At 34.4% G+C, this 11,807-nt stretch overlaps 1 non-coding gene across 1 annotated transcript; it reads right to left on the reverse strand.

The window, feature by feature from the left end:
- Window positions 1-2,542: 2,542 nt before the first annotated feature.
- On the reverse strand, window positions 2,543-2,738 carry LOC148200940 (U2 spliceosomal RNA). The gene has a single exon (XR_015786432.1). It is a non-coding gene; the product is annotated as a U2 spliceosomal RNA (small nuclear RNA).
- Window positions 2,739-11,807: the final 9,069 nt, after the last annotated feature.

Genomic DNA, 11,807 nt, shown 5'->3' on the forward strand with positions numbered 1-11,807 from the left:
TACAAAAATTGTATTCTGAATTACACAGTTCCAAATATAATATGGAAAATACAATATAAAATCTGAAATATAAATTTTACATTCTAAATTATCGATTCAAAATATATTTTTTTATTTTATATTCTGAATTATACAATTCAAATTTTTTTTAAAAATTTTAAATTACTGACTCTATAATCTATAATATAAAACTGTTTCAAATTATATACTACAAAACACAGATAAAAAATATATACTAAATTATAAATTTTATAATACATCTTTTTGTTTTATTTTCCATAGAGTTTAGTATGAGAAATATATGTCTAGTGAGAAAAAAAATAAATAAATAATGGAGGAGGGAATCTGCTTGGAGTAGGAAAGTAGGCTATGCGTGAGAGGGAAGAGGGTGCAGGACTGTGTGGGTCTTTCCAGCATTTCCTTTTACTTTCTGTGTAAACTTTAAAAAAATTGGATAAGAGGTAATTGATGGTGAGAAGAAGAGAAAAGAAGAGAGGAGAGGAGAGGAGAGGAGAGGAGAGGGGTGCACCTGGAGGAAGAGAATACAAAAGTTTTGTCAATCTATATTTTTAATTGTGTAATTTATTTTTAAAACTTTTTCAATTACTTCTTTAAATTTAAAACATATAATATTTTTTTATCAAATTTTATTAAATTTATTTAATGTTTCAAACACGATTTAGAATAATATTAATGTATAATTTTTGATATATTTTTACATGTTAATTAAAAAAAATATTTAAAAGATCAAATAAATTTAAAAAATTAAATTAATTCAAAAAGTTTAATATATTTCTACTGTTAATTTAAAAAAATGTTTAAAACATTAAATATACTCAAAAATTCAGAAAATTAAATTGGTAAAAATTTTAAAGAACTAATTTTAATTTTTATTTAAAAAAACATTTAATTCAAAAGTTTATTTGATTAAACCCATTCCATAATGTATCATATATATTTGGAAAGTTTGTTGTAGAAATTTTGTTCTGTTCAAAAGTTTAGTCGAGAACACTCAATCCATAGTGTATTATATATGTTTCGAAATTTTGTTCTGAAAAGTTGGTTTTCGGTCCGGATGGTCCTTCCAACTCGTGAATCGAACCGTTCTTGCAAGATCGACTCTTCCAAGGTCGATATGTCGCATGGTCCTCCTAACATCGTCTACTGAACGATTTTTCTCAAGCTGATCAGGCAGGTCTATCATCCAAGTTGACTGACCATCTAGATCGACCATCCAGGTCGTATGGCTCTTTCCAGGCCAACCAACCACCAGGCTGACCAACCATCCAATCCAACCGCCCAGGTCGTCCACCATCCTCCCAGGACGTCCTCCCATGATCATCCACCTAGGCCAAGCCCACTAGTAATGACTCATTAAGCCCCTAAAGGCAAATTAAGGTAGGATTGGGCCACTATTAGGCTAGTGAAAGGTAAAAGCTCATTACAACTAGTATAAATAAAGGTCTTAGGTATGACTTTAGACCATGATGCACAATATATATGCATTACTTGTTGTGCCAACTGTTCGATTACATTACTAACTTGAGCGTCAGAGTGTCTTTAACAAGTACCCGTCCATTCGGCTTGAAGAAGGATGAGGGGGAACGAACCTTATAACTTGGAGTGCAAGGACGACTAGGGAGCATGTTCGCCCTTCAACAAACCCGCCCGGTCTTAGAGACAACGAGTAAGGTCCGTCCGACCTTCAAGACAACCTAGAGTGCTTAGGTTCGCCTAGTCTTCAAGATTTGCCCAGTCTTCAAGGTCCGTCCAGTCTTCAAGGTCTGCCAGTCTTCAAGGTCTGCCAGTCTTCAAGGTTTGTTCAATCTTCAAGGTTTGTCCAATCTTCAAGGTCTGTTTGATCTTAGAGACAACATGAAATGTTTTGAACAAGGGACCTCCAGACCCTACCGAAACAGTTTCATACTACATTTCATGTGTTTGGGGAATAGTGTTCGAAAAATTTATGTCGAAAAACATGTTCCAAAACTCATTCTAAAAATTCCAAAAAATTTACAAGGTATAAAATAGTATTTATTAGGCCTTTTAGTGATCCTCTTTCATTTGTGATTTCTTTGTAACATTAACATCCAAACATGATGACTAGTTGGTCTTCCAGCCCACCTTGTTCAAGGTCCAACCCTCATATAACCTTAGAAAATAAATGTACTGTTATAATCCTTTGACCTTTATATTGATTCTTTAACTCAAGGAAATAAAACTTGTTAGAAAATTCAAAGTCATTTGGTCCCCATAGTCTCAGCGCATTTCTAAAATATTTAAACTTTTCTTAGGAATTCAAAAATATAAAAAATATAATCAAAGCACATGATACATCTTTTGTAAGCCCAGGTATATAAAAACTAAGAATATAAATATAGGGAATGTGGAACTTTTACTTGTAGAAATAGAGCATGAACAACAATTTGATATTTGAGTAAAACCATATTATTAAGTTACCATCTAAATCAGAAAAATCTTAGCCATATTATTATGGAACTATCATACTTAATATCAAAAGTAACAAAGTTAACTAAATTAGGTGGGACGCACCATATCCTTGTGGCAGTGCAAAGCAAGGACAATGCTTAAGAATCTCAATGGCAAGCCACTGTTATAGACCCTTTCCCACAAAAAATTAATTTAATATCATGTGAACCAATGGCTCACATATCAGATATTAAACTGATAAGAACAGATACTACACTTGATCTTAGCCAAAAGGCCGAGAAAGGTATGATTATTGTGATGGAAGTCTTTCAATTTTATAATCTGAACTTCAGCGGCTTGTCAGAGCACTGTTCAATGTGAGACTTTATGAGGCACCTGCTCCATCCATGTCCTAGGTCCTAAAGTCAAATAACTTAGGATTAGATCAGCAATATTGTTGAATGTATTACAGGTTCATGTGATATCTTTCTTTTCCATAAACTTAAGTTTCGTTTTGAATGTTTCAAAATAGGTGAGAGAGCAATTAATTAATGCTAGTCGGTTACTTTAGTCCATATTGTTGTTGAATAACATTCGGAAAGAATGAAAATCGAATGAGACAGATCATTGATGGTGGGCTTGCTGCAAGCCATATATAGCTTTCCGCAGTTTGCATACCAAAGTAGAATCAGTAGCAAAAAATCTTGGTGGTTGCTGCATGTAGACATTTTCTTCCCAATCACCATTTAGAAAAGCATTAGTCACTTAGTCAGAACAATGTGGATAGTGGTTGGTTTGATGACAGAACCAAAGGTTTTAATCACAACCTTTAGTTTTTTATAAAATCCTTTTGCCACTAAGCATGGTTTATAACATTGGAGAGTATCATCCACATTGAATTTGCGTTTGAAAATCCATTTACACCCAATGACTTTTGGGCGAATGACCATTGGATGAACGTTTGTGGTAAGTGGTTGATCAAGCAGTGGAGTGGTATCTACAGAGAGGGGTGAGGAAGGAAGAATAAGAGAATCATGTAGAATATTTTTCCGTATAGCAGTGTTATCAGTGTGAAGATGTATCAAGAGTAGTATAGCGGGCACAAATTCGTTAATATGTCTATGGTTTCGCTTAACAACCATTTTGCTCATGCGTGTGAGAACATGTGAAGCACTGATGAAAACCATATACGGTAAGAAGAGGGGTTATAGTCCAAAACTCTTTAGCATTATTACTTTGGATACATTTTAAACGGTGTCTAGTTTGATTTTCAGAAAATTGCTTGAAACGCATTAAGCGCTTGAGATTTAGCGTGTATAAGATAAAGCCACGTGTATTTCGAGAAAGCATAAAAAAAAGCAATGTAACACCTAGTACCATTAGAAGCAGCAACCGGGGAAGGTTCCCATATGTCAAGAAAAACAAGTTCAAGGGGTTTAGTGTAGATAGTAGTAGTAAAGGGTAATTGATGAGACTTAGCATAGCACACATATCACATAAAACATGTTAGTTACATGAAACATTACCCAATCTCATAATAAGATGAGTAGTTCTGGCAGAGGCATGGCCAAGCTAAGAATGCCACAATTGAAAAGGTGATATCACACTTTGAAGATTAGTATCATAAGCACAGGGTTGAAGAACTGATTGAAAGGGGGTAAGAAGACCAAAGTAGAATCAGTAGCAACAAATCTTCGGAGAATTATCTCTTTACTGTCCTGAGTTTTAACAAGACAATTCTTAGGGAAAAACACAAAATACATTAGTTTAAAAAAATCATTGATGAGACTTAGCAATAGCACACATATCACAGAAAACATGTTTGTTACATGAAACATTACACAATCTCTAATAACCTTTTGTCAAGTATAACAAATCATTTCAAGTAATAAAAGTAAGTTCAGAGTATCATTCTCCTAAGGGAATTGAGTTATGTTTTCTAATTGAGCTTATTTATCAAAGTCAATTTAGTAAGGATAGTAATTTGATTGATGTAATTTAAACTGAATTGAATTAACAAGATATTAAAAATTACTATTGAAAGTTTTAAAGAAAGCTTCGTTGGAATTGGATTCATGACTCACATGAAGATAAAACTTTGTATATATTATTATTTCAATCAAACATTCACATCAAGGCTACTAGTCCTAACCTTTAGCAACTAGAACTAAATTCATATATCAAAGTGCTATTCCCTTAGTCAATTTAACATACAATTTGCATTAAGTCAGATGCTAAGAATGACCAAGATATTAAGTCTATCCCTAAATCCCAAATCACTTAGGTGCTCTATCTATGTCCATGTTCAAAGTTACTTATTCCCAATAAGTAGAGACATTCAAATAGAATTATATTTCCATACAATTATAGTAAATTCAAGACAAAGCATATGAACGAACAACGATATATGCTTTTCCTATTTTTCCAACCAGAACTACCCATCTTTCTCTCTGTCTCCACTTAAAAGCCAATTCAAATTTAATTAATTCGCTCAACACAACTATTCATACGTTAAGCGAATAATCAACTATAGATCCTTTAACTGACCCTAATTCGCTCAGCAAGTTGTGCTGGTACGCTGAGCGAATAATCTCCCTTGTAACTGAGCGCATGATTGATTAGCTTAGCGAGAAACAGGTGACAATACTCTAAATGATGTATAAGTTCCTGTACAACTGATTACACAACTTTCCTACTCATTATTACAACTTTTCAATAAGGAAAACATAATGTTTCATGAATAACTACAACTTTGAGTTAATTAATAAGTATGAAAACAAGTATTTTTCACATTTATCAATCTCATAACAAGATGAGTAGTTCTGGCATAGGCATGGCCAAGCTGAGAATGCCATAATTGAAAAGGTGATATCACACTTTGAAGATTAGTATCATAAGCACAGGGTTGACAAGTTAATTGAAAGGATGGAATACCATATGTGCTAAGAAGACCAAAGTAGAATCAGTAGCAACAAATACTTAGAGGATTATCTCCTTATTGTCCTAAGTTTTAACAAGACAATTCTTAGGGAAAACACATGTCACAACTGGAATCGCGACGGGACGACTATCCAAAAAAGAGACGGGTTTTGAAAAAGAGATTTGGAGTCGCCACCATAGTTTATTCTGGAAAACTACGGAAAACCCATAAAATGATAAGACATGGTCTACGAAAATGAGATTCTGGGTTCGGGAGTCGGTTACGCGTAGGGAAGGTATTAGCACCCTACAACGTCTGCCCGAAGGTAGTACCTTTAACTAACTACGCGAATGTGATGTGGTTTTCAAAATTTTTAACTATCCCCTAAAATATATTTTTTAGTTTTTTTAGCCCGACAAGGATTGACCTTGCTCCTACGTATTCTCATTCAAAATGAAAAATCACGGTTACGTAGTTCTTTTAGAAACTGCTTAAAAAGTTTGTTTGAGGAATTCTTTGAGAAATTTGTTTGAGAAATTGATTATGGATAAATTTGGATTTTTGGGGAAGTGAACCTGACAAGGACTAGCCTTGCTCCTACGTATCTCCACTCTTGATGGAGAATCAAGGATCACGTAGTTCTGGCTGAAAGATTGTTCGTTTGAAAATGTAGATGTTTTTAGTTTTTAAAGATTTTATACTTTTTGGTATTTTTTTCATAAAAGAAAGAGAAAATGTTTTAGCGCAAGGACGATGCGCGCGATCACACATGTGCTTAACCTTTAAAATATTTTGTTTTATATATTTTTATAAAAGAAAGAGAAAAGGTTTTTAGCACAAGGACGATGCGAGCGATCACACATGTGCTTAACTCTTAAAATATTTTTTTTGGTATTTTTTATAAAAGAAAGAGAAAAGGTTTTCAGCACAAGGACGATGCGAGCGATCACACATGTGCTTAACCTTTAAAAAAAATTTTGGTATTTTTTTTATTAAAGAAAGAGAAAAGGTTTTCAGCACAAGAACGATGCGAGCGATCACACATGTGCCTAACCTTTAAAATATTTTTTTTGCTAGTTTTTATGAAAGAAAGAGAAAATGTTTTTAGCAAAAGGACGATGCGAACGATCACACATGTGCTTAAACTTTAAAATATTTTTTGGTTATTTTTTCTAATATTTATATATTTAAAAAGTAGGTAGATGTTTAAAACGGAAAAGAGAAAAAAGAAAAATAAATAAATAAATAAAAATAAAATAAAAATAAAATAGAATAAAATTAAAAAAAAAAAGAAGATAAGAAACAAAATGGCAAATGAAAGACGTAAAAGAAATTGAAAATTAAAAAGAGAAATGCCAAAAATGTTAATGGGGAGGTAAAAACCTAAAAAAAGGGTAGCTGCATAGAGGAAACAAATCTATAGTTGCCTATGGGCTTGAGGCCCAACTAAGAAAAGGAAAAAGAAAAGGGAAAGAGGGGTGACAGGATGAGAAGCGGAGGTGTGCTGGGAAGGAAGAGTTTTTTTGTTAAAAAATATCTGGATCTGGCCCAAGGGTTTTTTCCAAGCAGAAGCATAAGGGGTTCTGCCACTCTTCCCCTCATTCCAATATTCAGAAAACCTAGAGACCTAAAGTCTCTCTTCCAAACGAGGCAGCCAAAGGAAGGATTTGTCTTGTCCGCCCGCTCACGCACACGCGCTGCCGCCTCCATCAAAACGGACCACTACGAGTCGTGGCCCAAGGCGTAGCAAGCACCCCTGCTCACCGTCGGGATCGTCACCAGCCATAACGTTAGGCCCTCCTTTCCTTCTCTTCTTCCCACGTTAGAGAAGCTCTCACGCTCCTCCGTTAATCGCCGCTGGAGCGATCCCAACTGCCTCGAACCAGGGCACCACTAGCGCCATAGGTCACGACCAAGGTCGTCGCCGGTCATCGCGTCGACGTCCTCCACCGCCACGACCAAATCCACCTCTACCCCTAAAACTTTCACCGTCATAGCCACTCCTGAAACTGCCACCGCGACTACCACCTCTTGGGGTCCCATTGTTTAGTTATCAGAGAATACGACAATAGAGGCTTGCCAAGACAATGTTTGGGGGTTTAGGGTTTTTTATGATTCAACTTTCTTGATGATTGGAGATGAACATAGGCGTAAAGGCATAGTTTCATAGTCTGTTTTGGTTTGTGGTTGCCGTAATCAACTCGGCGTAGTTGGGGTTAGATTTCTTTTCTTGTAGATGAATGGAATAGAGGTTATATGTGACGAATTTTCTGATTTTTTCGGGAGCGTAGGCGAATGGGAGTTGCAGCAATAGGGGATGGATGATGGTTGAAGATTGGGTGATGGAGAATGGATTCAGGAGGTACAAAAAGGAAGCACACAAGGCAAAAGGAAGCACCTATCCAATGCACACAAGGCAAAAGGAAGCACCTATCCGCATATAGAACCAGGATTTAGGAGGTACAAAAAGTAAACTTATCCTCCACTCTCATGCTCGTCAATCACATATTTAGGTACATCCCAACACTCAATCATGCTTCATTCTCAACCACAAGTCAAACAAACCCTAAACATAACCACTAACCTCAATATTTGATTATCATCATGATCCACGGCTCTTTAGGCTTGGTTCACGTCCATTCTACATCAAATTCGTCATTTTTCACCAAAGTGCACTGTGATAATTGATTATCTTAGTGAGATTTACCCAGAAACATCATGCAGGAAGGGATAATCGATTGATAATCGGTTATTCTCGAAACCACACTCAAAACCAACATGCAGATAACCGATTATATCTTATGATAATTGATTATTTCCGAATCGAAACATATCTTGGACATGATTCAAGCATTTAAACAGACATACATCAATCCTAGATCACATGGAAACATAATTAACACATCATACATGCATTCAAGCATCACATACCCATGTAAACATACTCAAACACATATAATACATCACTTGAATCATTTAGATCCAATCATTGACATGTTATACTCTCATAATAGGGTGCAAAAGAGTCTCCGATAACAACACCAAATAGGGTTTTCGACAAGTCAAACTAACTAAGCATAATGCTTACAAATGAGAACCAAGAAGATGAAAATTCTCCAAAACAGAAATGTTGATGCGAGGCTGATTTCTCCCAAACTAGACCTTCTATTGACGATCTGGACGATCAGAATGAAGAACCATACGTTTGAAATCCAATGTACAAAAATCAGTCTGGTCCAACGGTGAACAACTTCACAACGATGAAAACACAAGTGCAAATTTTATGTTATGCGGGAACGACTTCTTCTCTTCCTTTCTCTCTCACTTGGTTGTTCCCCCACTTTAAATGACTCTAATGTGTCTTACTAATCTAACTCATCTCCACTAAAACAAAGTGAGACATAATGACCCACATTATTTGGCCTATTCTCCACATAGGAAGGGAGCCTTATAACCCAACACTTACAACATATATTTGCATGAAAACCCCCAAGCATCATATTGTTGTTCTCCCTTCCTTATCATCAAACCTTTTATTAGGATAACCCAACTAAACATACATAATACCTTCATAGGGAAAACTCATCACAAATATTACATAAACTCTATGCTCATTCATACACAAACTATTATCCAACAATAATCACAGATAATCATAATCATATACACATGTATCAAAACAAGGATTACCAATCAAGATAATCAAGAACACATATAACATACAACCATAAACAAACAAAGGTAAGTTTCCTCATACCTTGGTCAATCATATAGTAAAAAATGAGGCTACTAACACATCCATTATGTTTCGGTTGGTCAGAAACCGAAGCATAAAATGGGGCGGTGGCATTTTTGAAATTATTGGAACAATATATGCCTCGGTTCTATCTTAACCGAAGCCATAAAGCACCTACAGCCTCGGTTACAAGGGCAACTAAAGCCATACAACCCGCGAAAGTTGCCAAGAAAAAAACTTTTCAACTGACAAATATCTCTGTGCAGGGTTTTTGGCCTCGGTTATCCTCAGAACCGAGGCCAAAATCCCCTGCTCCAACTGAGAGTCCTATATGCAGTCTGACAAATATCTATGTGCATATTTATGCCATCATTTAGCCTTTAATATTGGATTCATAATTAGTTTTTGTACTTTAATAGAATATTTTAATTAAGATTTTTTATAATTGAGTTTATTGAGCATGAGATACAAAAACATGACAAAAATAGCTTTTTAGTTGCATAAATGCTCTTTAGATATTTTGAGGTGTGCTAGTGTAGTTGCAACTAAGTTGAGCTCATGGATGTGTGAAAAAAAAATTGGTTAAAGTGTCATGGCATCTTAAAGATAAATCCAAGAATGACAAATAATCAATACCGCAAGAAGTCAATCCAAGCATAGCATGAAAAAAGTGAAGAAATTTGGCTAAGCCAAGAAGAGGGAACATGCAACAAAAATTGGATCTTGCGATTTTCTCTATTTTTTTTTACTAAAAGGGATTTCATAATTGTTAAATGTTTATGATTAAAGATAATTTGAGAAAAATATATCTTAAATATATTTTATTTGATATTGTTAAATAATTATCTTATTTAATTATATCAATAAATATCATAAGATAATATTTGTCAAATATTTTTTAATCTAGCAAATATCTTCTCAAATATTTTTAGATTTCCACAACAATCAAATATATCTAAACTCCTGTTTGAATTCTTGGAATTTTTTATACATACTTTAAGCATCTGCATGAGTTCTTAGTGACTCCCTCGTGTCTCTACCTTTAGATTATCTAATGCTCTTTCTTGCTCATTGACCATCCTCTCTAATGATTTATCCTTCCATTTCTTTTCTTTTTCTGTGTTCTGACAAATCGGACCAATTGATGTGTTTCTTGGTGACAAAAAAAAAACTAAAAACTATCCTAGTTTGAACACCATACATGCAACTCACACTAACACACAAATGGTTAATTGTCTCTTTATTTCTGGTAACACAACAATGTTAGTAAGCATTCTGGTTACATAACAATGTTCTTAAGCCTTCAAGGAAGCCTGTCTTTCACCACACAGGATGTAATACGTATATCCTAACAAAAAAAAAGATAATGTGTCCCTTCAAGACACTTATTCCCCCTATATAGTCCCGTAATACTCTTATCCTAACAAAAAACAAGATGAGGGGTCCCTTCAAGACACTTATTATCTTCTCTCGCATAGGTCTTTTTCTTATGTTTTTTCTTGCGCGAGGCAACCCCTATATTTCCCAGTTCCCCATCTCAACTTAGACCACCATAGCTACGAGCCCCTTTGACGAACCTCCATCTCTATTTAACCAGGTTGTCATCTCCGTCTCCACCAATGTCATCACGTTTGAGGTCTTTCACTCCATCTTCTTCTTCTCTAACACGTGTAGGGGAGGGGCAGTGCCTCTATTCTTTCTCTTTCACATAATGATGCATCCAAGCATTGTCACTATGCGGCGCCACCGTTTTCCACTCTAAGTCCGGCCAAAGCCACTGTTTGTCACCGCTTTTATGATCAAAGACACATCCTGCATTGTTTGGCATGAACTCTAATAATTTTTTCCCCAAAATTTTATCAGTTTATACTGAAGGATTCAATTGAAAATTGAAGATATTTTTTTTAGAATGTGTTATTCATTCTTTTGGATTGGTAAAAATAACAAATAAGAAAAAGAAGAAGAGCGAAAATAGAAGATGAACCAAATCGTGATATCTACCGACAAAGAAAAAGAAGAGCGAAAATAGAAGATGAATCAAATCGTGTATTTACTGACAGATTTTACGGACGAATTTTGTTGTCGATAATTACCTACGAATTTATCGACTGATTTTTCTATCGATAATTACCTACAAAAAATCTATCGATAATTATCTACAAAAAAATCTATCGATAATTATCTACAAAAAAATCTATTGATAATTATCGACGGAACAAAATTTCTATCTATAAAATTTACCGATGACACTTTTATGGATGAATTTTTTACCATCATTAAATCATCGATAATTTAGTTTATTGACAGATTTTATGTATTACTGATAGATTTTGATAATTGGTAATATCAATTTTTTTGTAATGTTTTTATAATAAAAGCTGAGAAAAAAAAAACAAAAATAAATTACCATTGGAGAAGACATGTTGCTTCTCTACAACTCATAATTCCATATCTTCTCTTCAAGGTAGAATCAATGAAATATTAAAGAAAAAAAAAGTGAATTAAGCTAGAAAGATCTATATCTATCTATCTATATATATATATATATATACCTTTTCCAACTTATACCTTTTCCAACTTGTTAAGAAAGATTTATAAAGAGATCCTATTACATAAACTTTATGTTTTATGCTTCACTAACCATTTATTGATATGAATTTTAGTCAAATTAAAATAGCTATTATTAAAAGGAAAATGAAGAAAACATATATAAGGAAAACC

Source organism: Vigna umbellata, chromosome 4, assembly GCF_029865625.1.
Source record: "Vigna umbellata cultivar VRB3 chromosome 4, Vumbellata_1.0, whole genome shotgun sequence".
In the NCBI taxonomy this organism is placed as follows: Eukaryota; Viridiplantae; Streptophyta; class Magnoliopsida; order Fabales; family Fabaceae; genus Vigna; species Vigna umbellata.